The 27,019-nt window shown below is 44.9% G+C and overlaps 1 protein-coding gene across 1 annotated transcript in view; it reads left to right on the plus strand.

The window, feature by feature from the left end:
* The window catches only part of LOC146859201 (uncharacterized), a 102,487-nt gene that overhangs the window by 34,106 nt on the left and 41,362 nt on the right, over nucleotides 1-27,019 (plus strand). The window lies entirely within an intron of this gene.

The raw sequence follows: 27,019 nt of genomic DNA on the forward strand, positions 1-27,019 counted from the left end.
CGGTACACTTGCAACTACCTTCAACTTAGATAGATCTAGGCAGCTTACCCATTTGAGAGTTTAAAAGACTAAGCATAAGTCTCATCCTCATTTTGCGGGTATCCGCACCCCTACTAATCATTTTCACCTTCCAAAATAACTGAAATGCCTCCCTTACATAGGATTCCCTGCCCCCAAAAAAACCCCAAAAGATTGGTCACATCCATTGATGTCAATGGGATCACCCTCCAAAACTCATCCGTCTCACCCTATTTGGTGATGCCAAACATTGAGAGGTATGCTGTTTAGTTGACTGACTAATACTACCTCAATAACAAGTCCATACACCCTCTCGTCACACCTCCACCCATACCTACATATGTACACCATTTTATATTTCAGAGAAGCATTGCAACCCAAATTGTTACCTATTTAGAAGACTTTGCTTTACCTTGCAGCTATGTTAATTTCACCTACCTGTCTGCTTGGCACAGCTTTAGGCATGGCTGGTCCTGCCAGTGCGCAGGCCCAGCAGTAGCTAAAAACTGTTATAAATACCTTTACGTTTCTATACTCATGTCAACTTTAACAGTATAAACACTGATATAATATTCTGTGGTCTTACTATTTGTAGCATCAGAATGTTATACATTTCATAAACGCGCTCTGCGTAGTTGTTAATTAGCCTTATTCAAATCAATTCTTGGTGGAGGAAGGTGGTTTATTGGTGGTGGTAAGTATGCACCTACCACCAGTGACAAGGCCACAGACACGGTACTGGATCCTAAAAAGGGTCTTTTTAAATGAATTCCTTGCTCAACCCCTGTTAACTGACAACGAGCAATAAGTCTTTACTTAGGATACAGATATGAAAAGCATTTAAAAACATCACTACAGTAAATAAGTAAGACACAACACACAATAAAAATCCCACGCCAATTTATAAAAATAGTAAATATTTGTATCTTTGAAATGATACCAAAACAACAATAATGCAATAAAGGAAACTTGAGATATGAATTTTTAAAGAATAAACACTTTCTAGTGCTTAGAAACCAATAGTGCCACTCTGAGACACCGGGTCGCGCTTGACTGGGACATAGTCAAAGTTTCAGGCTGAACACGATCGAGCCATGCTCGGATACACTAAGTGGGAGGTCTTGGTCAAAATTTTACCTTCACACTTAGAAACATTTCTGGAGCTTTTTGTTCCGAGGGCCCTCGCTGCTCTTAACCAGGCCGGATTTGGTGAGGGTTTGTCAGCTTAACTTTCATGGAGCTCCCAGTCAAATTCTGGAAGTCGGCCCTCCGGAGCTCTTCAGCATGATGAACCTGGAATCCGGGCCTTGGCCCTCGCAGTCGGGTCAGTCACCTTGTGGATCTTTTTTCCATAACTTCCCAAAACTATCCCGAACGTCTGGAGGTCCCTCCAAATGGCCTCCTTGTAAGTTCCAAGTGCCCAAAACACAATTCCAAGGTCCTGGAATCTCCTAGATGGTCCTTGACAGGGCTGGACTAAACTTCCCACAATGCACATTTTTCAGCCCCTTAAAAACTCCACTGGACACACTCCAGGAGGGGGACTCTCGCTAAAGAATGGTCAGTTGAGCTCTGTTAACCTGTAACTGCAGGGAGTCCACACCTTAATCCTTACTGAAGCAAGGCAACGTCCCCAGAGCTATAGTCTCAGATAGAACAGCAGGTTCAATCTTCAGCAGGAAGGCACTTGAGTGCAGATCAGGATTTCAGCAGGACAATCTTCCTTCTTCTTGTACTTTCAGGCATCAGCACTGAGAGGTAATAGATCTCTCATGAGGTGCAGGGTAACACCCCAAAGCATGACAACTTCCTCCAAAGTGTGGCATAGTCTTGTCACAGAAAAACACAATTCTCCCAAAATCCATGATGGCTGAAATTTCAGTACAGCAGTAAGAGCTAACTAATCCAACTCCCAGTGTGGTTAATTTCCGTAGTACCCCCCTCCCTCTCCTCCAACACCTGCAAATTCCTTCCTTAAGTCTCCCACCTGGCAGGAAAAGGGGTGGGCCTGGCTGACAATCTTGCTTGTTCTGCCCACCTTTGAAGCTCTTACGTTAAGTCCCATTCCCTTTTTCTGGTATTCCTGTGCGCTACAGAGCTCTCCCCCTCAGCTAGCCCCTGCCCGGCCAGGCCACGCATCACCTAATCAAGACAGCTTGGCTAATGCCCTCAGGGTTGACCAATTAGGAAAGAGTGCTGGAGGCTGGATTTTGGCTTACAGAAAAGCAAGTCTTATAACTTCTTTCTTGTACAAGTTAGGATACATTCAACAATGGCAAGTTGTTGGATTTATCAATATCATTCGATTAATTCCTTGAATAAAATTTTTTCATAATTTCCTAGCAATAATTATGCATCCATAAAATATTGCCATGGTATCCTATGAGTTCAAGTATCTACAATGGAGAAAATGAAATGTGCAATTCCTCCTTCACTAGGGTTTATAAAACATCTTCTATAAGGACCCTTCTCATAAGTACAGCACGCCCCAACCCCGGGAGACCCGGGGTGGTGCCTAATATGTAAAAAGTATGTAGATTAATACTTCACAGTGCCCACAGCACCAAAGTCGACTTTGTAGGAAATTTCTACTCTGTGGACAAATAAAACTGGCAGCTTTCACTCACCAGGTTCTATGAAACATCTTTGATAGGCACGCTGTATATAGTTACATGACCTCCCCACCCCTGGAACACCTAAGGGAGACATTGGGGGTACCTAATATGTACAAATAAGGTAAATTATCACTTTTAAAGTGCCCATGCCACTAAAGTCGAGTTTACAGTGAATTTACTTTTTAAAACCAGTCTTGCACTTCAGGGCTTCTTTTAAAAAGACCTTAGACTCTAAGCAGTGTACGCACGCAAGTACAGAAAGGCTGCTGGCCTCTAAACCGCCAGGTCCTGTTATATATTAGGGACTTATAGGTAGTTTTCACCCCCTTGCCCTTTAATCTACTTGGGACTTATAGGATAGGTCATGCCAATTATAAGTGTACCTCAGTGCATGTGTGCGTGTTCAACATAGCACTGGCCCTGGGCCTGACTAGCGGAGCTCAGGGCACAGTCAGAGTCTGCTACCACCAGTACCAGTCAGCAATAAAAATTGGGGGTGAACAGGCCAAAAGGGTGACTTTCCAAGAAATCCTTTATCTGTGAAATCCAGCTGGATAAACTACTACATGCCTCCTACTCTCATCTCCCTAGATTTATTCTAATGATCAATTTTTCAACAATAATTATTAAAACCCTCTAAAGTAATCCCTGTCAGTGATAAAGTCACTCTTTACATTTCATGTTGCACTTCACTTTGCATTTCCTACAAGTATTGCTTTTTTCAGTACTTTTTTTCAGGCAGCATTGCACACTTGCATACTGTGACTTGAGTCTCCTCTAGGTGTATAAGTGAATGCTGGTTGTCAGTGGGTGTTTATGGTGGGGCATGATTGAGTGTTCTGGAGTTGAGCGAAGGGGACAACATGAGTGAGATGTCCTGAAGATCACTATCCCTTCCAAAGAGATAAGTATTGTTTTTTTCACTGTCTCATATTTTCAGATTTTAAACATTCTCTATACTAACGATTAGCATCAACATTGTTCTTACTCATTTATCTGCTATTGCTGACAAGCATTGGCAAAGTTAATAAGTTTGAGTTGTTCCGCCCTCGGAAACCCACCCACTCCATCAGACCACGCCTGACCCCTCCCTCACCTTGACCCGCCATATCAACGCCATCGCCTCCACCTGTTTCAACTCCCTCCTTGTCCTCTGCAAGCCCTTAAAGTGGTTCACCCCCGAATGCAGAAAGACCGTCACACACGCACTCATAACTAGCAGACTGGACTACGGTAATGCCCTCTATGCCGGAATAAACTAAACCCTCTACACAAGCTCCACACCATCCAGAACACTGCAGCCAGACTCGTCCTCAGAACCCCACAACACAAGCACATGACCCAGCACCTATGAGATCTCCACTGGCTCCCCATCGAGAAGAGAGTAACCTTCAAGCTACTCACTCACCCCCTACAAACCCCTCCACAACATCGGACCCAAATACCTCAACAAAAGAGTCTCCTTCTACGTACCCAAAAGGAACCTCCGCTCTTCCGACCTCGCCTTGGCAAGGACCCCACGCATCACAGAACCAGAGCAGGCGGAAGAGCCTTCTCCTACGTTGCAGAAAAGGCCTGGAACAAGCTCTCAGTCAACATCAGATGCTCCCCACCCGCACACCTACAGGAAGAGCCTCAAGACCTGGCTCTTCGACTGATCCGGAGCTGCATCCCCCCCCCCCCAGCATCTTGAGACCCTCACAGGTGTGTCTCGCGCTTTATAAACCCCTGATTGATTGATTGATTGATTGATTGATTGATTGATTGACATATGTTAATTGTGGGAAACATCTGGATACAATGATGAAAATCTCACAGAAATTGACAAAAAGTACTAATATGGTGGCATACTGTGTCAGCATAAGATTTTGGATCAAATTATGCAGGCCATACCCCATAATTACATAAGCCACCCTTCTTGTGAAGAATTCCTAGTTACCTTCTTTGGCCACATCCCTTTATAGAGAGTCCCGCCTTTTTTAACCCATTTAAAACACTGCTGGTTGGTGTTAGCCATGATTGCTACAGTTAAAATAGGTTGGTAGGTCCTATCAACATGCATCTTTGTTGAAAATGGCTATTTATATTGTTTATTTGCAATTTTTCTGTAGCATGAACGTGGCCCTACAGCATAAAAGGGCCTTACACAAGAACAGGAATTCAGTTACAGGTAACAACATATATGAAGAATTAAGCAGCAAAACAGTTGCTTCAAATCCTCGAAAAGCTGACCGTAGACGGAAATGGACGGAAGAGTTCACAGCCTTAGTCAACTTGTCTTTGTAATAAGAGGATTTTTAGCTTCTTTTTTAAAGGTATGAAAGAAGTTCCAAATCTGTGTTGCTTGCCCAAGAATGCCTTTTCATACAACTTCCTTGCTTGACTGTCGGAGGCTCCAGGAGAAGGTAATCTGCATTCCTCGAACCTGTACCTGTGATTTTCAGTTTTCAGCCAGCTAGGACAGTGTGGGGCCATGAACGGCTTTGTGAGTGATGCATGACGTCTTAAAATGTGCTCTTGCTTCAGTGGAGAGCAAACGGAAGAGTTAGAAATACAGGAGTGATGTGTTAAATTTCATGTGCCCGCGTGGAGCATTGGGCCAAGGGGTGCCAAGTGCATATTTAGGAGACCAAATAGAAGTGAGTTGCCATAGTGAAGTCTGGAAAGAAGAAGTACCTGTACTACAGACTTTAATTACTGGCCTAAAATGTCCTGGTCTGGAATTAACTGTCTGATGCCCCAAAACAACCCGAGTTGGCCATAGCAGAGATTTGCCTTTGAAGTTTACTCTGGTTGAATACCATCCACTCCTGTACAAGAAGGCTGGATTTTTTTCTGTGAGATTAAATGGAATTATGTTTTGTTGATTTGAGTTTTAGGGGGCCGTTTGACATCTTTTTTGGATTCTGTCCAGGGTGTTGGGGAATAGGAGTATGTTGTTCAGGCATGAAAGTTTTATGTAGGATATTGAGGATAAAGAATACCAGAGTTAATAAGAATTGCTCCAAATGGTTCTAGATATAGGTTAGAGAGAGCTTGGGACAATCCAGTCCTGAGGAACCCTGGGTGTAGGCTGACTTTGCTCAAAATATTTGTACTGTTGTTCGAAACAGATTGCCATTTCTTACCTACCAAATATTTTGAAAGGTCACTGATTTTTGGAGCTGAGGAAACCATCTCTTTAAAAAAACATAAAACCATATATTTGTAAATGCATGCCCTGTTTGTTTCTTCCAGCTCAGTGATATATTTGAGATTGTAGTAGTGTGAAAACATTCCTGACACAACTAAGCATTACTATTGCAATTGTCACAAAGTGTTGCTACATCCACTTTCTATGTAAAACAGAATACCCCTAGGCTTCTTTTCAAAGTGTGCAACAGAAAAGATAGGATGGCCATGTCACATGCCTACCACTTAGAGCCCTGTCTACTCACCAAGTGACACTGGGTGTCTTACTTCACACAGTTACCCAGTGAAGAGCCATTATCACACTGTAGCCAGACAAGCGAGGTGGTAAGCCCCGTACTGAGTGGGTTTCCAGCTGGCTTTAAAGGCTCTAAGCAGCCAGTGACCATTAAGAAGTGTAAAAATTCCCCAGGACATCAGTATCAGCCTTAGCAAGTCTTTGTTGCTCAGGACCATAAACATTAAACAAAATATCTCAGAATAGAAAACCCTGTCTAGTAAATGTACTTATAGAGCGCACTGTCACCAGACGGCCACCTTGCGGTGTTGCCTTTGCAGTTTCCTGGCACTGATACTCATACCACTGTGGAACCACTCCTGGCTTTCCCTGTGAAGTGTCCACTCCTGGGCACCCCCAGGGTGAAGCCAGGCATCCTTAGCACTGTTGGGACGGCTAAGCAAGCTATTGCCCAGAGTTGCAGCCTGTGATTAGAATAGGCACCGAGGCGAGAATAGACAGGTCTGAGGAAATTGAGCCCAAGCCCCGCCAAGGTGGGAATCGAACCCTGGTCCCTGGCCAGAACTCTGCTTCAGGGTCTGCCGCTCTAACCATTGAGCCACACTCCTCCACATAGTCTAGTAACTAGCTAAGTGGAATGTGACCATAAGAAATATGATAAAGTGACTCACAGAGCTGCTCTAAAATGCCAGCTCTCAGAAAACCTTAAACTGCATGCCTATATCTACACTTCCTAATCCATCACATTGCTAAGCGCTGGGTTCCATAACACCTTAGTGGTCCTTACACACAACATGGAAACACTTCAAGCATTGGATGAAAACAAAGACAGCACCCTTCCAACCACACACCCTACATTGCTGGCAGAAAATCTGTTAAACAAAAACCAAGACACAATTTGATAAAGCTATATGGGTTTCATTGATTACAGCTGGGAAGATCACTAGTCGCCTGTGTGGAAGCTGAAACCTGATGTCTGGAGTACAACTCAAAAGCAGCCCCATTTAGTCAATAAAACCAGAAGAGAAAAGGCTACAAGTTCATCTATAGATGTAGCAATTTCTCTGAAACAGAAGCGCATGTACGTGGGCCTAACCTCGCATGATGAGCGGAAACCCCCATGTAGGTTTCGGTTCTCGGAATGAAAGTAAAACAAAAATATATTTATCTAACTGCACAGCGCATGGTTATATTGTGCTAACCGCTAATTGGGCCAAGCTATCTAATCATTTACATTGGTTTCTTTTGCCAAGCGATCTGACCTTTAGGTGTGGACATGTGGTTTCTGCAGAAGCGTGCATATGTCAGTATATGTTCTAAAGCAGGATGAGACACTTCGTATCTCATCCTGTGTATGTGCTCGGGCTAAGCTTGTCATATCCTTTGTATGTGTTAAGACAGGTGGTGTGAGGGACCGCAGAGCACAGAGGAGAAGTGAGCTCTTATATGATTGGAGCATCTCGGCCTATTCCCCTAGCAGATGAAGATTGTGGTGACCTATTTTCATGCAATAGCTTAGCTAAACTATTTATGACTTATTTGGTACGATGGCTCATCTGAACTAACCACAAGATGTTTCTGTCAAGTTTATTGGAACTGTGGTGAGGTTAGTTCCATGAGGGACTTTGGCAGTGTTCGTTACATGAAGGTGTTGTAGGAAGTTGTCTCTCCATGTGGCGGGTTTCTGAGTTAGTAGATGAAGCCAGTTTTAAGTCCCCTGTGAATTGGAGTTTAGAAGATGTCCCTTATTAGTGTTTCTGGATGTTCATTGAGGATTTTGCGTTTGAAATCTTTTGCGGCATGGTTGGAGAATGCTTGTTTCCATGGAACTGTAATGCAGTATGAGTTGGGACTGTACCTTTTAATCACACTGTTGCGGTGAGACATTGGTGAGTGGTCCTTCTGCAGTATCAGCAGACTGGGCCCTTCCTGGGGAAAGGGGGTCCTCTGTGGTGCTTGCCTGTTTCAGCAGTGGGTCATTTAGTAGAGGAGTGGATGGGACTCCTTTGGCAGAGTAGGGCACAAGTGATGGGGGCGTGTAGAAAGGAGTTTGTCAAGAGGATTTTGTGGGATCTCTGCAAGGTAGATGTGGCCTTGAATGTCGAAGGGCACTGGTGAGCCTGCTCGATTTTTCGAGTTCTTAGTGGTCACGGTATCTAGGAACTAGAGGTTCTGGTGGGGTTTGAAGGACGGTTAGCTGGAGAGGCCTACCTGATACAAGGGCGTATACACACTATGAACACACACAGCATGGATTAGGTGTTAATTAAGCATGAACTAATAGACATAAGGAAAGCATATGAATACAATAGAGTCACAAATAAACACCAGGAAAGCAGGGTCACTACCGTTGGCATGAGGTTGGATAGGCAAAAATCACAGTGTAGGCAATAGCCAGCGTCAACATAAAATCACAGTATATGCACAAGGAACCAATATTAGTGTAGGGTAGACAAAATCATCTTATAGGCATATGTAACAGTATATGCATATAAGTATGATGAACACGCAAGGTAATAATGTAAGGCATACAATATCAAGTTCTGACGTGAATACAATCATACATCCAATTTTTCTTGTTTGGCAAAAAGAAAGGCAGTAATCATTGCGTAGTCAAGTTCAAGTTCAAAGTATGCTTTATTCGAATATCATTCATAAAAGCAGAATACAATTACAGTAATCAATTTCATACAATAAGTTAAAAAGAGAATTAAATTCAAACGGGGGATCGATACAAAGCATACATAAGCAAATTCTGACTTAATAACGACCGTAAGTAAAACATTATGGTCTATTAACAATGGATGTTACTTGTTTACTTCAACAAATTTCTGATTTATTAAAAAACCCTAGGTAAGACATTCCGCACTATTGACAGTGGATGTTGTTTATTTAAAAACAAGGAAAAAATAAAATAGGAATGAATTTAAAAACAAAGTACGAGGAATAAAATACAGAAAAATAACATAGGAGAGAATAGTCAGAGGACTAGCAGTCTCTCCTTAGTCAAGAGAATAGTCAAGCGACTAGCAGTCTCTGTCTAATCGTCCACGCCCATCCTAAATATTTTGCAGTGGCTACAGAAATCCAGGTCAATGTACTGGTGCATATGATGCGCAGAGCTACAGTACTGCTAGTTGTTCCTAGATTTTTGCACATCGGAGACAGCCATGTACGCCTTGGTGCCGCATAGAGTTTGCAAGCAAATAAAAAATGTCCGATAGTTTCTTTGTTAGTACCACAAACAGGACAGCCATCACAGGAACCCACTTCCCACTTGGATGTCAGAAATTTGAGGGGAAGTGCACCTGCTCTCAGTTGAAAAAGGAGCTTCCTGTCTCTGGGCTTTGTTATAATATCCCAATATGGTTCAAGATAGGGATACATCTTGGCCTCTAGGAACTCTCCGGTCATAGTGCCAGCACTGGAGCTGCTCCAATGCCGGCGGGCGACCATCTCCCAGTAAATAATCTTTAGAGTACTTTTAGATGGAAAAGTAGAACTTACCGGATCGTCCCAGAGTGAGCTCAAATCGAGCTCAGATAGGGACATCCTAAGCGATTTTAGCCATCCAAATTTGTGATGAACATCGGTTCTTATGATGTCTAAAAAACCTCCGGCATAGTGAGAAAGCGCAGGGGTTGTCCATAACCTGCGCCAATACAGAATTGGACGAAGTTGTGCCAAATCTAAGATGGCTCTTCTGCCCAAGTCATACTTAAGGGGCAACAATGGAGTGCTTTTGGGGACGCCTGTTATGGCCCTAAAAAATGTATTCTCTGAGAATTGAAGAGCAGCCATCTTCTCGAAACCCCACAGCTCGGCGCCATAAAGTACAGATCCCAAAGCTTTTGCTTCATAAACCTGTAGAACTGGTTTTACAGGTTTAGTCAGGGATTTTCTATGCTCTGTGCTGATGGCACCGGCCAGTTGCCTGTGTTTGATTGTTGCGATTTCAATATGATGTCGCCAGCTCTTCGCACTAGATATGTGCATGCCCAAATAAGTAAAGGTGTTCACTACCTCCAGCGGTCGATCATTTAAGATAATTTTTGATTTGAAACTGCGATGAGGGTTAAAAATCATAAGCTTAGTTTTGGCGGTGTTTACCTCTAGGCCATACTCGCCACAAAATTTATCAAAGATAGACAGAGCACGCTGCAATCCACTAGGGGTTTTAGATAGGATGAGCGTGTCATCAGCAAACATTAAAATAGGGATTTTATCCCAGCTAAAGAGGGAGCATCCACTTGTGCAGAAGTCATGCGTGCTACGACATCATTAATATAGAGTGTAAAAAGAACTGGAGCCATCGAACAACCCTGCCGGACACCCCTCTCGACAGGGAAGTCCGAGGTTACCGAACCTAAACCACCCCACTGGATTCTTGCATAATTAGATTCGTGAAGCCTCATTATCATGGATAGTAAATCACTAGGAAGGCCCTGCTTCTGGAGGACCGTCCATAACTTAGATCGGGGGACAAGGTCAAATGCGGCCCGCAGATCGACAAAGGCCGCATACAAGCTTCCTTTACCGAGCACAACCGTCCTCCATTGTAGCAAGGTAAAACGAAAGACCTGGTCCACCGTACTTGTGGATCGTCGAAAGCCAGCCTGGAATGTTGAAAGGGCATTGGTCTCTTCCGCCCAATCCAGGAGCCTATTGACGATCACACGACCCACTACCTTTTGAATGGTATCTATGAGGCTTATAGGCCTGTAGTTGCCCGGCAGGGATCGATCGCCCTTCTTAAACACAGGGATGATTACTGCACCCTGCCAGGATTTTGGAACTGCTGCACCCAGAGCAATAGCATTAATAAGGTGATGGATATACAGACACCAGCGCTCCTTATCATTTAGAAATAGATCAGCTGGCACTCCATCAAGACCGGGGGCACGTCCACAAGCAACCGTGTTAAGGGCCATCATAATTACACCAAGACCAAAGAGGTTTACTTTTGGGAGATCTACACTAATTACCTCGGGCAGGTTTGCGTTATTAGATGCGGCATATTGATTTTTAAAATTTTTTATCCATTCTGCTTCTGGGACATTGTTATGAGGGGACTCAGGGCCACCTGATTTTCCCCATCTAACAATGTGCCAGAACAGCCGAGAATCCCTTCTATCACTAGCTGCCTTTAGCTCGGTCCAGTGATGTTCGTCCCAAGCTTTTTTAGCCTTGAGTATACTATTTTTATAGTTCTTCCTAGCAACTTGGATTAAAGTTATTTGCCCCCCCGCTTAATAGCTTTACCCAGAGCAAATCGTGATTTCCTACATTCTTCATTATACCACTTAGCAAGCTTTGGGGCTCTGTCACCTTTATTTTTCACAGGTTTAAGGAAATATTCCTTGATTGTGCCAAAAAGGGAATTATGTAGTCCTTCTACCTTGTCAGAGCCAGTGCTAAGTGTATTACAATGCTCTATGGCTAATATAGCTGTATCAACATGGCTATTGATTTCAGCAATAGCCTGATGGTTGATTGCTACCTTTTCCCATCTTAATCTCCGCATATCATTAGTGGGAACAGTCCGGGGAGGGGCGGACACATGAGAACCTATGGACGAGTTGGTATGAGACCACCATTTATGAGTTGAGCACAAGGGGTTGTGATCACTCTCGTTCCTCCCTACAACCTTCATATCACATATCAGTGGCCATAATTTTAAACTACATAACACATAATCAATTCTACTGTTATGTCAGCCATTGTCAAATGTACTTGTCCCATTCCTGTCTCCACTAGTCCTGCCATTTAGGGCTCTTAGTCCCTTTTCATAGCATAGGGCATTTAGGCCGATAACATCAGCAGTCCAGCACACAATGGGAGGAAGCTCTAGTTTAGGGACACCCCATTGTCGATCCTCCTCATCGCCAAATAAATCGTCATCGCTTATCAGGGGTTCAAATGTGCTATTAAAATCACCCGCAATGACAATATTATTATTCAACGATTGTGTGTCAATAAGACTGACCAGGGCTTCTAATACCTCAGACCTCCCTCCCCTCTTGCTCCGAACGTAAACATTATAGATGTCTATACTACCCAATTTATCTAAATCCAATCTAATTAGTTGGATGTCCTGATTTTTGGTGTCAACAACCTTAATGGCCAACTTTAGAGATTGGCGAGCCCAAATTGTTAGGCCCCCCATGGGTCTACCCCTAGGTCCTTTTAACGCAGGGACAAAATAATTCAGATATCCCTGCGCGAAACGGGGTTCACATGACCAAGTCTCCTGGAATATGCATAGGTCAAATTTATTAACAAAACACATCCACTCCACAGATTCCAGTTTGGAGGTCAACCCTGCAATATTCCATGAGAATAGATTCCCCGTTAATTCCTGAATGTTAGCCAGGTCGTTAACTGGTGTTGGAGGATCAGGGTCAATAAGTTGATTGGAGCAATGCTCTACTCCTACTGCCAATGGTACATTCCTTGGCTCGTTGGGAAGAATATATGGGTCAGTCAATGGCTCATCAGATGGCACTGTCGTGGCCTTGTAGTTATTGAGTCAGTCTATGTCCTCTAGGTTTTCTAAAACCTCATATCGATTTCTCAACTGAATCGAGGGAGTAGATTGAATATGAGGTGAAACCCCCAAATTAGAGGTAAGGACTGGCCTGGTTCTTGGGAAAAAGTAGGTTAATTCCCACGTGGTAATAAGAGACCTCCTATGATTTGTGTTCCAGTTTAGAATATGGGTGACAGCTCTAGAGTCCCTAAAATTAATTAAGATGACATCCCCATTTATGTTTTTTGGTATATTGCCCAACCAAGGTAAACGCCTTACGTGTAAAATTTCCCCGTTGATATACGAAGGAAGAGGACGATTTTGACCTAGCCAATGAATGACCTTGTTTTTTAATTGTAGGTACCCTTCGGTAGCATCAGTTTTTAACTTGGGAACCCCCGCAAGCACAACTGCAAGAGGGACAGCTTCTGGTGGTAAATTGATAGAAAAAGGACCTCGTATCTTAGCCAAGGGATCCAAATTGTGACCTGTTCTATCAGACAGTAGACCCCCTTGCTTTGGAATATTTTCTACTGTGCTATTCCTGACCTTAGTTGGACAATTTGATTTAGAATTGATAGTTCTACCTGCGTAGCTGTTCCTTTCCTTATTTATACTCATGTCAGGTTGAGAAACTATCTCATATGATGGTAAAGTGGAAGATGGTGTGACAGAAGCTGAAACAGTGGGAAGCGCTAATGGGGGATCTGCTGTACTCATAATTAAGTCCCTCTTACTACCCATTAGAGTTTCTACTTTCTCTAACCTTCTTTCGATGGTCTTTAAACTCTCAACAATTGGCAGCATAAGTGATTTTAATAGTTTGTCAATTTTATCCAATAAATCCACAGCAATTGTATCTTGAATAGGACGGGATGCAGTGCTACTGAGAAGAGATGTATTGACAATGCAGGGAGTAAGATCTTTTTCAGGAAGAGCTGAAGTAGAGTTACAACTGGATATGTTTTTGTTTTTACGTGACTCAGAATCTATCTTCCTCCTTTTCCTGGGCAATGGACCTGACAATGTAGGTTGCCTAGATGCAATGTCATTGTGAGGTAGCGGCTCGATGACTTGTGCTAAAAGCCCATTTGATACAGCCGGGACATTAGTTATATCAATAGGAGAAGGAAAAGCAGTTAGGGTCAAATCATTACATGAATCCCTCATGATTGAATTACTGGAAGGAATTGGAGAGTCATTATTACCCAAGAGTTGAGAAGACTCTAGGGGAGAAGGGGCACTCTTGTCTGGGGAGATGGCTTCAGAAGGAGAGGCTATAATCAATGACATGTTTTTAATGTGCTCAACAGAGCAGCGACGCCTAGCCCTAAGTTCTGCAAGGGTAGCCTCCCGATCTAAACCAGAGTTAACTTTCAGTAAATACCCATCAAGGGTACCTTTTTTGGAGGACTCATTCATGATGGTATAATTAATAAGACAACCACTTAACAACGAAGGTCACAATAATCTCTAGCTTAAAAACAGTAATTCGTTACACTTCTAATAGAAATAACCGCAATTACAAACATCCATGCTCTGTCATAACGATTACAAGTCAAGGGGGTGAGCCCAGCCCGGCCTCCTTCGGCTCCTGAGGGCTACAGAGGGCCCGCCCTTTGCCCGGGCTTAGCCCGGCGTCGCCCGCGCGCGTCCCGCGACGCGGAGGGAGCCTCGGACTTTTGAGCGCCTCCGGGCGCGAAAGGAACCGGAAGTTGGCCGCAAGGCAGCCTGGGAGCTGTAGTCTCCCCCTGTCGCGGGCGCGATCGAATCAGGCGCCGACAGGGGAGACCCACAGCGTCAGCAGCCCAGGAGCAGCGAAAGGCCAGGATACTCTTCAACAAGACCGCAGGTAAGAGAACCAAGCTCCAGCAGTAATTCAAGGACGGGATGTTCCGAACACTAAGCCAGTGTTAATTATAGTGTAGGTCTCCTTAAGATTATTAAGGAACAACAGTAAAGAATTGCTTCAAGGAAGGGACTTCTGTAATGTTCCCAGAATGCGAACGTCGTGTTAGCGATAAATTCTTGCTACTAAGTAGTTCTCAAAAGTAGCAGGATGTTAGTCCCATAAGAAAGAGGCAAGAATGTATATCCTTGGTTATATCACTGTTAGCATGTCTTTGTTTCACATGCTTAGTGTCTCATGATTTCTCCGTTGTAAAAGAAAAGCGCGTGTCTTAAAGTTAACTGAAAACGTGGAATCCCCAAATGAGCAGGACAGAACTTTCCGCTTGCTACAGCTTCACCTTAACATCCGTAGTGCTAACTCGAGTCGTGTAGATTACAATATCCACTTTTGTGAGCCACGAGAAGCGTGTAGTTCCAACACGCGTTCCAGCGCGTAGTCAGCAATCAACAAAATAAAAATAAAAATAGAGTGGTAGTGATGGCATAGAAACTAGTGATTGGTAGAAATCCTACTGAGAGAGTAGCCAAAAGTATATTACAGTTTAAGGAGTAACCCAAACAGTAATCAGAGACTGGAGATTGGTATAAAACCTACTGAGGAGGTGGATCAAAAACACATTTCAACTGTAGAAGCAGTGATTGGTAGGAAACCTACTGAGAGAGTAGCCCAAAATACATTTCAATTTAAAAAGTAGCCCAAACAGTAAACAGAGACTGGTGATTGGAGTAAATACTACTGAGGTGGCAGACCAAAAATATATTTCATCTGAAAAAGAAGCCCAAACAGCTTCCTACTGAGGGAGCCTTCCAAACTAGATTCCTGCTGAGGAAATAGCCCACACCTCCCTACCGAGAAGTAGCCCAAAAAAAGCACCCCATCTCAGACCTTTAGTGGAGAATTGTCCATTACTATTTACAGAAATGGGGTGTACCCTAGTCCAAGCCTCTGAACAAAACCTAACCATTTTTGATCGACCACTTCCCTGCGCTCTGTCCCTCCTTGCTATCTGGTCTCACTTCCACCCTTCTCCCCTCTCCCAGAGAACCAACCCCTCCACCCTCTCCCAGAGAACTGATCCATGCACCCATACGTACGTCAGCTGAACCTTCTACTCCTAATATCCTTTGCCCTGCCTCCACCACGGCCAGACGACCAGACTTGACGGTTTCGCCACCAGAACTACTTTCCCCCTCTCTGTGGCACACCACTAGGTAACCAACCACTCCAACATCTCCCAGAGAACTGACCCATGCACTCACACCTCCATCAGCTGAACCCTCTACTCCCAATACCCTCGCACTGTCTCCGCCTCCACCCCCTATACAGCCTCCTCCACTACAAGACGCCCTGACGCTACGGTTTCGATACCATAATTACTTCACCCCTCTTCCCACTTCATGATTCCACTACCCAGCTCAAGTTATCCTCTGTACCCAAATCCTCTCAGTCCACCAACCTCAGCCGGCTGGATTCCACCATAGCCCCCAACCCAGACTCCGGCGAGCGCCACTCCAGTCCCAACCTTCTCTCAACTGAGCCCTATAATATCCTGTCTAGAACAATCAAGACTATTCTGAAACAAATGTAATCACTTTGTTAGATGCAAAGAATAGCCACACCCTACCCCAAACCAAAGCATTTATGGTCCACACCGTCACTGCCACAGACACTCACTGTGATACTCATCCCTCACCTCTAGCCAAACCATCCCCAACATTCACTACAACCTCAAACCTAGTCGCATCACGACTGGAATTTCACAGCAGGAAGCCGAGTTGCTGAGCAACATCTATAACAATGCTCCAGCCAACACTACCACTGCAAGATCCCGGTCACCCTTGGCATGAATAGGACCCTGAATACCACCCGCCTTCCCAGGCCACCTGTCCAACTAACTGCCATCTAACCCAGTCAGCCTGGCCTGAGATCATTACCTATGCCTTGCTGCATGCAACTTAACTGTCAATCAGAAGTTAAGCATGCCACTGATACAGCTGTGATTTAGATCTACAACTAATAGAAAACAACACAATACCAACATCTGTTTTCTAACCGAAACCTGGCTGAACAACCATTAATCCCCTTACATTGACCTCCTTACCCCACAGGGCTTCTCAATCATTCTCATCAACTGTAAGGATCGCAAGGGTGGTAGATTAACCTTCATACACAAAAACAATGTTTGCCTAACTCCCTTTCCCACTACAAAAATACCCTAGCTTTGAATATTTAGGAGCTCAGCTCTCCTCCTAAGGCCCCAACCCCATCAAATGTCATGTAATCTACCACCTTCCAGGGAATAACCCACAATTCCTCTATGTCTTAACAGATCTGATATCACAACAACTCCCTAACAGACAGCACAGACGTTATACTAGGAGACTTTAACCTGCATACGAAAAATGCTAATGATACCTCAGTACTAGCCTCTCCACCCGCCTGGAAGCAAATAACCTTACCCAAAAGTACAATAAACAAACTCACAATAAGGGCTCTACCCTTGAAGAAATCCTCTCTAAAAAACATCCTATCTCTCCAGTCTATCCGACCATCGGACTAGATTGACCACCATCTAATTCTTTTGGACCTCACTACCACCCAACCAAAGCCCACCCCCCAATCTAGGTATCCCAAGTACTGGGTGAGGAATATTCCTTGAATCCCTCAAGCAGAGTTAGAAGCATTAGTCAGTTCCCAAATCCGAACTCCACCTGACCTCTCCTCTGCCTGATGACCTTACCGGCCATTACACAGCAAAAATGGCAGAACTCGTTAAAGCAGCTGCCCCTCTGAAACTCAAGAAATCAAGAAGCATCTCCTCTAGATCCTAGTTCACTAAAGACCTTGACAATGAAAAGGTGACATCTCCAACTAGCAGAATGAAATTGGAGACAGCAGCCCTCAATACCAATCTCTCGGTCCTCCGGGCTGAACACAAAACACACATCTTCAGAGAAAAATCCTCCTTTTACCAAGAACAACTTGACCGGTCTAGAAACAGACCCAGAGACCTCTTCAAGATCATCAAACAGCAAACCTCCTCTTTCTCTCAACACTTGAATAATAACTCAACTAAGCGCAGTAAAGAATTTGCAAACGTTTTCTCCGAAAACACATCTCGGATAGCACTCTCTCTTGAGCCACGCACCTCACCACCCTGCATCAAGGATGCCCCTTGCAAAAATGATCCACCCGAAGCACTACCTCCAAATGATGGCTGTCTCCCCCTCTCTACAATACAGTTCTCCAACCTCAACCCCTTGCAATTAAAAAACAAGCATTTGCAATGCAATAGGTCTCTCATTTGAGCTATTGGCAATGTTAATGACAATGCCTTTTATTTATGTGTTTTGAAAACCTGCAAGCGGTGCGTTAACATGAAGCAAGACCGGCAGTAAAAGAGGTGCAATAACTGCCAGCCTTGCTTCTCTGAAGCAAGGACTATAAGTACAAAGTGCATGTTTACTCACCACTTGCAGGTTTTCAAAACACATAAATAAAATGTATTGTCATTTACAATAATAGTTTAAACTCTTGCAAATGTGAGACCTATTGCATTGCCCATTTAAGCTAGGAACAGGTTATGCAGCAGATGATGAATTATGTGGAACGTGTGGCAAATTTATATTATATGTAAAATGCTGCATCTGTGAAATCACCTAAATCCAGTGACTGTGGCAAAACCTATGCCTTGATGTTTGCGTACAGGTCTTACTGTTAAAATCACTTACTGATCTACAATAATAAAATCTCATCTGCATGTTACAGGATTTGCTTTGCAGAATATACATTAACCCTCTATGCTGTTTTATTAGTCATGACTAGACAAAACACAGATCTCTCCAGCAAGCGCATTAACCACTAGTTATCTTATTATTATTATTCCCTGAGATTTACTGGGCACACAGAGATATCCACAGCAAGTGCCCTCAACCCATAAAATATATTGAAATGCAGCTTTTGTGAACAATTATGGCATGTCTTAAGATCTGATGTCACTTCTTGTTTTAGGACTTGTGCCCTGATGTGGTTAATACTTTGCAGATTACAGTAAAAAGAATTGTGTTTAGCTCAAACTGATGAAAATATCACTAAAAATGTAGCAAAGCATGCTACTGCACAGTGGAAGTTCCTTTGCAGTTCTCTACTGGGCACCTTTCTGTTGTTTATTTTTGTATTTGTGTGTCAAAGTGGTATTAATGAGGTGAAACGTTGGTCTAGAATGAGTAAGAATGCCAAAAGAATGAGTTACATAATTCCATTCAACTTGCCACATATTTTAGGTCAATCAATCAATCAATCATAGGCATTTGTATAGCGCACTGCTCACCCAGAGGGTCTCAAGGCGCTGGGGGGAGGGGGGGACGCTACTGCTCGAACAGCCAGGTCTTGAGTTGCTTCCTGAAGGCGAGATGGTCTTGCGTTGTCCGGAGGTGGATGGGGAGGGAGTTCCATGTCTTGGCTGCCAGGTAGGAGAAGGATCTTCCTCCGGCGGTGGCTCTGCGAATGCGGGGGACGGTGGCGAGAGCGAGGCTGGCGGAGCGGAGCTGGCGGGTGGGCTTGTGGAAGGTCAGGCGGCTGTTGAGGAACTTGGGGCCCAGGTCGTGGAGGGCCTTGTGTGCGTGGGTGAGGAGTCGGAACGTGATTCTTTTGTTGACGGGGAGCCAGTGCAGGTCTCTCAGGTGTCCGGAGATGTGGCTGTGTCGGGGGATGTCCAGGATGAGTCGTGCTGAGGCGTTCTGGATCCGTTGGAGTTTCTTCTGGAGTTTGGCGGCGGTGCCGGCGTAGAGGGCGTTCCCGTAGTCCAGCCGACTGGTGACGAGGGCCTGGGTGACCGTCTTCCTGGTCTCGGTGGGGATCCACCGGAAGATCTTTCGAAGCATGCGCAGGGTGTTGAAGCATGAAGACGAGACGGCGTTGACTTGTCTGGTCATCGAGAGGGAGGAGTCCAGGATGAAGCCTAGGTTGCGTGCGTGGTCCGTTGGCTTGGGGGTGGCTCCCAGGGTGGAGGGCCACCAGGAGTCGTCCCAGGCGGAGGGTGATGATCCCAGGATGAGGACCTCCGTCTTGTCTGAGTTCAGTTTCAGGCGGCTGTTCTTCATCCATTCGGCGACGTCTTTCATCCCTTCGTGTAGGCTGGCTCTGGCGGCGTCCGGGTCGCTGGTGAGGGAGAGGATCAGCTGGGTGTCGTCGGCGTAGGTGATGATCTTGAGGTTGTGTTGACGTGCGATGGTTGCGAGGGGGCTCATGTAGACGTTGAAGAGGGTGGGGCTGAGCGATGACGCTTGTGGAACGCCGCAGATGACTTCGGTGGCCGCTGACCGGAACATGGGGGAGGCGGACTCTCTGGGTTCTTCCGGCGAGGAATGAGGTGATCCACCCCAGGGCCTTCTCCTGGATGCCGGTGTTGTTCAGGCTCTGTACCAGGGTGCGGTGGCAACACTGCCCCATAATTCCAGTGGTCCAGCCTACACCTTCAAAATTGTAAAATGAGACGATTTCTATTTCACTTGCACAGCAGCAGGTGTCTACATAACTGGATTAGATACACAACAAAAAGTGAGTATGTTAACTTGAAAAAGCTATTGTTCCGGAATTTCCGAATAATATTTTGTATTCCATTTCGAAGAGTACTTCAGTCACCACCACATATTTCTCCACAAGTTATTAAGGCGATGCTTTCCCTTAAACCCGATTTTCATAAAAGACTATTTGGAAAAGTGTCATGGTAATGAAGGAAGTCATAAACACACACCAGGTCTGCAGCTACAGGTTATTTTTGTAAAGCACATAGGAATGCCTGCAGCCCACTGAAATACCAAACGTGCGTTAAAAACATTATCGGCGGTGTAAGATGAATTGATTTGGAAAGTGGGAAATTTAAGGAAGTTTGTGGGAAGGAAGCGTGAGCTAGACAAAGGTGAACACATGCACTACATGGGAGCAACAAAAACACATTATCAAGTATGGCCGGCATTGTTGCAAGTGAGTGACGTCATTTGAAGGGAACATCAAAGCAGGCTGTCCTCTCTGTGGGGCAGATTTACAAGCTCCATGCGCCACTTTTGCGTCACTTTTCCAGGGCCGGACTGGCTGTAGTGGGCACCGGGCAATCCCCCCGGTGCGCCGCACGGGTGGGGGACGGTTTTGGGCCCCTGGGGCCCGGCCGACCACTTTACCAGGGCCGGTTTTGGTTCCCAGTCCGGCCCTGCACTTTTCCCATGTTAAAAGTGACGCAAAAGTGGCGCAAGGGGCTTGGAAATCTGCCCCTGTGTGTTTTGATACCTGCAAACATAATGCTAAATGCAAAACATGTAAGGACTGCTGCGCTGCAGTTCTTATGCAAAGCCCAACGTAGAATTGAGGCCGATGCGTTCAGTCATGAAATTTGGAACAAAACCGTTCCAAATTACTTGCTCAGCCAAATCTGATAAACGAAGCAAATGATATCGCAGCGCCATCTCCCTCTATATAAACCTTCCCCACTCCAGGCGGCTGAGTAACTGATCCAGGTATAGTATCATGTCTGTTTCATGTCTATTAGAATTAAATATTCCAGAAATACCCGCCCATTGCTCCAGATTATACATGTTGTCATTAATTGCTTAGTTGTTATGTTGCCAGTCTTTCACTTCTAGACTTCCGGCTGCATACCGCCCCACTCCTGTTCACGAGGCACTCCTGCCAAATGTTCCTGGCATGCCTTCTATGCATTTTTCAATTCTGACTCAACAAAGACTGACATGCTTTAAATACAAGTGTCGAGTGAGTCAATGGACGGGCCATGCATTGGCGATGTGCTGCTGCCTGCAACCATTGGCATAGGAAGGGCTGATATTGCTGTGATGTCACAAGCTCTAATTAGAGTGGGAATGTTGCCTTCTTCCTTGCAGAAAGCATGTCATTATTAGTTGTGTTGAGCAATAACATGTCAGCGAGCTGCCACTCTAAAGTTTATTGTATTCCAGGGATTTGGCCTTGAGTTTTATTTAGTGATTGCTTAACCCCTTCAGCGCTCATGACGGAGCCACTCCGTCATGAGCCACGGGTGCCGTGTGCTCATGACGGAGTGGTTCCGTCATGCTGTGGCCATTGGCCGCCGCTCCTCCCACGCTGCGCTGATTCCCCGCCTGTGCGGGCGATTAGTGCAGTGGGCGGAGTCATGACGGAACCACTCCGTCAGGAGCACAGCTCAACCGTGGCTCATGACGGAGTGGCTCCGTCATGAGCACAGCGCCACGGCGCTGCCCCCAAACCCCCCCCAGCGCTGCGGCGGAATTCCCGCCGCAGCGAAGGGGTTAATATCTGTGGAAAGTTTAGCAAGACTGTTTGTGTGTTCTGTCTGGGCTTCTGCCCCTCTTTCAGTGTATGTTGTTTCATGTAGCGAGGTTTTACTTAGGCACCAGTGTGACTTCATCTACTCACAGTGGTTGTTTTCAGTTTGCACTCCAGGATGCATCAGCTTGTCTTTAGTGTGGTAGTGGTGCTGCAGTTGCTGCATATGGGGACTAGGCCGTTGTCGCTGTATGCAGACGACCTGCTGGTTTATGTGAGGGACATAGGGAACATACCTGATCAGCTGGCGCACATACTGCAGACTTCTGCCACTGTTTCGGGACTCCGAGTGAATGCTGGCAAGTCCTGCATCTATGCATTTGGGGAGGGCAACCTTGACCCGGGGTACACTCTTGGTGGTACCCGAGTGCAGTGGAGAGAATGCACCTTCCGCTACCTGGGGATACAGATATACCGCCAGCCCAAAAACCTGTTCAATGGAAACCTGGGAAAGGCTGTAACGGCGATCAAATCGCAGGTACGCTTCTGGAGCACACTACAGCTGACAATCACTGGCAGGGTAGCGCTAGCCAAAATGGTCATGCTTCCCCGACTCCTGTACTACTTCGCTAATTTGCCCTTCTATGTACCTGCGACCTTTTTCACCGCACTCACTAAATTGCTGAGAAACTTTATCTGGGGCAACGCTCGGCATAGACTGGCACTGGCGAAGCTGTATCTGCTGGCTGATCAGTGAGGCCTAGCTGCGCCCTGTTTCGAACACTACTACCTTACAGCACAACTACAATGGATAGCCCGCTGGCTTGCGGACCGGGGTCTGGAAGACACGGCAACTGTGCTGCCACCCTATTCACTGGAACAAATAACCAGACTTTTCCATCCTGCTGCCACAGCTAAGCCGCCGACGCCGCTCCTATTAGCAGTGGCGTACAAATATTACCGCAGGGTTCTGTATCTCACCAGGGCTGTTGTTCCATATGCGCCTGCAGTGCCACTGGAGCGGTCCCCTAGCGGGGTTGGGGTGCTCCCATCTACTACAATTGCAGAATGGCGTGAAGCTGATATACTAACCCTCGTAGATCTATATCGGGATGACACGCTCATGTCATAAGAATCCTCGGTGGCGAAAGAGGGACTTCCACCAGGGCAGTTCCTTGCGCACCACTCTTTAGTGGTGAAACTGACCGCCAAATGGGGGGATATGACCACGGAGCCCAATCAGCACCTCACCATACAGTATCTGAACGTTATGGGGAGAGGTCGGTACCTTATCTGCTGATCCCTGGCGTCGCTCCGCACCCACACGGCAGTAAACCTGGACCCACTCCGCCACAAATGGGAAATAGATTTGGGGCGGCACCTAGCTGATAAGGAGTGGGAGAGGATACTCAAGAGTCCGGTGAGTGTTCCCCGAAATATGAGGTTCCGCCAAATACAGTTGTTCATAGTTCATAGGGCATATCTCACACCTGCGCTAATCAACAGGTATTTTAATCGCAATAATGCGACGTGTCCCAGGTGTCGTGACTTGCCCTTGGCTAGCTGCATACTGGCACACGATTAATAGACTGTTACAGGTTTGCACAGGCCGCACTGTGCCCCTGGAGTGGCCAGTGCATCTGCTGCATCACTTCAAGAGAACCCCCGCTGAAAAGGTGACGTCCCGGTTCCTAGATCTGGGACTAGTGGTCGTGAAGCGTCTCATAACAAAGCGGTGCAAGGCGCAAGACCCACCGCATGCGCGGGCCTGGTGCTTTTCGCATCTGGCATGGGCTAAGGCGGAGGGAGTTGCCATCCTGAGGGAAGAAACACTAGGGCTGCGGAAAGAACCCATAGCGACCCATTGGGAAAGAATGCTCGGCGCGCTGCAAAAGACGGAGGTGGAGGGGTCAGGGGGGGCGTCCCGAGAGAACTGGTGCTGAACACGCAAGGTGGGACGTGCCTCTCACTAGCGCACTGCCGTGATATTCCAGCTAGGCTCTACCCATCGGTTGCGACTCCAAGCAGAAATAGTTGTAGCTTGTGCACAGACACAATCACTAAGTGGATGGTGAGCGCTGGGAGGGGTGTGTGTGGGCGGGGATGAGGGGGATAAATGTATATACACCGGGTAATGCTGCTGTTGTTATGGTTTTCTTTGTTCTTACAAGTGCCATCTGTTTAGACGCCCAAGGTGGATGAACAGGGAAAGACTTTCTATACTGTGGGATGTTGAACACACTACTGCCCAGCTGTACTGCAAATAATCCATAACATGCACTCATCTCGCACCTGCGTGAGCGATGCCCTTAACATGTCAGATATACCTGTATGCATGCCAACCGAAGGTCAAAACACGCCCGCTATAGATAAATGACCTCGGGTATGGCTGTAAACCTGCATATATATATACCACCTGTTGTACTTGGTAAACTAAAATCAATAAACACAGATTTAAACAAAATGGGGACTGGGCCGTTTAGCATCATGCAACACTTGGCATGCTCTTGCTCGCCTATGCATTTAAACTAAGAGGACACATATATGCTTGTATGCCAGTGTATGAACTCACGATGACCGGGGCATGCCGTTTATGCTCACTGCCCTAGTGATGCTTGAAATACAGCACCACATCAGCTCAGCAGCCATTTTGGATCGGTGTCTGAAAGATTTAGGCAGAATTTGGCCATACAGTTGGGCAATTTCCCCTAGTCTTCGCTACTATGGTTTTGCAGGGTGTTGTACTCTTTAGGAGGACGGGAAAGAAGGCAGATCTGATTTATCTCTGACCAATCTGCAGGCTAAAGTGGATTTCCATACATCTTTTGATGAACGCAAGTAAAGAGCAGAAGTTGCATCACAGCCAATTTTACTCTTATTTAATTTAATGTAAGGATCCACAGAGTCATATCTAAAGCAGTAATAAAAGTCATTCGGCCCCTGTTACAAAATCTCACAAGTTAAAAAGTATTGAAAAAACTAAAAGTTAAACAATCTACACAAATGTAAAAAGTTGATAATCAATAATTTTTTAAAACATTTATTTATTTAACATGTGTATTTAATAAAATTAAAACCATTACATGTATAGTAATGGTATGTATAGACATGAATCAAGTGTTTTGATTACAAACTTGGTGATAATACAATTCGAATGACTGCCTTGATTACAAATTTGGTGATAATACAATTAAATGACTGCCTTGACTACAAACTTGGTGTTACTGCAAGTAAATGATTACCTTGATTACAAACTTAGTGATAGACAGTTCGAATGAGTTCTGAGCAAGAGAGGTATGATCTGGTCCATTACATGGCACTCATCCAGCGTTTGTTTAGTTTTGGAGGACTTTACCCCATTGATCCTTACTTGTTTCAACGGGACTGTCACAATGTCCACAATGCTCCAGTAAAACCCCCTTATTACAAAGCCTGGTGGTGGAGCAATACAAATCACCTCCAAAAAAAATTACATTGGATTATCTAAAACTCATTTATATTGCGAATAGGAATAGTGAGATACGAATAGCCCCCTTTAAAAGGTAAATTACATTTTATTAAACTCATTTAAAGGGCATTTAGGTCTAGGGGACTTTGGCTGATGGATCCTTTCTTGTTTCTACAGAGCCATTGAGGTGTCCACAGCCCTCTTTGTTGCGCTAATCATTGAAAGTGCAGATCAAATGGCTTCCATTGAGGATAACAGGGCAACCTGGCTGTCCATACACCCGAGCCTCACTTTTACCCTTCAATCTCTGCCTGTCCCTCCACTCTTACTAATACCAAACCTTTCTGATTACTATGGAACCCAAAACATCCTTTCAAAATGATTCCCGCCTTCGCCCAATCCATCCAACTAACAGGCGCACATCACCATCACTACCAATAACATTTCACATCTTCACTTTACTAATCCTCTTCAATTAATTGATCCCTTTCGAAACAATACACCAAATGCATGAGATGTCAGGAGCACACATTTAACAAACTTACCAGAACTAATCCAACAGTAAAAAAGAAGCACATATTACTAATCTACCACCTTTTTAACTCTAACCTTTCGGGTTCCAGAGTAGAGTGCTACTCACCGCAAAGCGCCACAACGCCTCGTCAAGGGTAGTAAGTGCTATATAAATCCCATTTAGAATTACCAGTACACTGTGGGTATCGTACAAAAGATTGATAGCATTGGAGACTGTGTCGACTTGTCGCATAAAAGCACATGGCTCATACTTCTGCTGTGCCTTGACTAGAATCCACAGAGTCGTTAGCTGAGTTATTGTGCAAGGCTACTCTGCTGTCGAAAGACCCTGTCTGATGCCCATATTTACTGGGGAATATCGCATTGTCTGGAGTCATTTTTCTGTCTCATAATTATCATTAGATTTTGTCCCTTATATTCTTTGCAGACGTATAAGGATGCAACTGCTTTTCTGAATTAAGAACCTAACCCTCGAATCAATGTACAAGAAGTTAATTATTATTAAAACACAATTTGAGACTTGAGAAAGAGGTAGGACTGAGAACCCCTGGTGGCTGCGGTTGCTGAGTGCACTTGGAGCATATTATTGTAATATTGGATATGCAGATTACAAAACTACTACCCTTTATCCCACAGAAGAAATGAATTCAAGAATGCTAAATACTTTGACCTTTTTGTTTTGTTGTAAAACTACAGGAACTCCTTAGGATAATATGTGTTTAGAGAGGTGATTGGCACTGGGCTTATTCTTGTTTAACACACACACATAAAGTCAGCCTATTAATTAGGGTAACTTGCGCTCAACCTATTAAGGTGACATGTTCATTCTATCCGATATGTTTTTATAGAATAATCGCCTTAATTAATAAGTTGACTGTATGGGAGGTAATAAATGAGGTAAATTCTAGGGACTCTTAAAGGCACACAAAGCAGAAGCTTTTCTGCAAGAGGCATTTAGGCATCAGGAAAAGGAAACATCTATAAAGCTCAGGTGCCGCTGCAGGGCGAAAGAATTTAATCTATTCTATTATACAAATGTAGGCGATCTTGTGATTTTGAACCATAAAAATCTAAAAGGTTAAATGCTGCAATTAGACACTCATAAAGAAGGCACATTTCTGTTGGTGAGAGTTAATTTAGCTGTGAATGAAATTATGCTGGTTAATGGCTGTCTTCCAAATGTTAGATGCGCAGAAAATATTGCTAAATAATTAACATTTTGATATAATCAAGTTGCACATATGAGATTATTGTAGGTTAA

This window comes from Triturus cristatus, chromosome 3_2, assembly GCF_964204655.1.
Source record: "Triturus cristatus chromosome 3_2, aTriCri1.1, whole genome shotgun sequence".
NCBI lineage: Eukaryota > Metazoa > Chordata > Amphibia > Caudata > Salamandridae > Triturus > Triturus cristatus.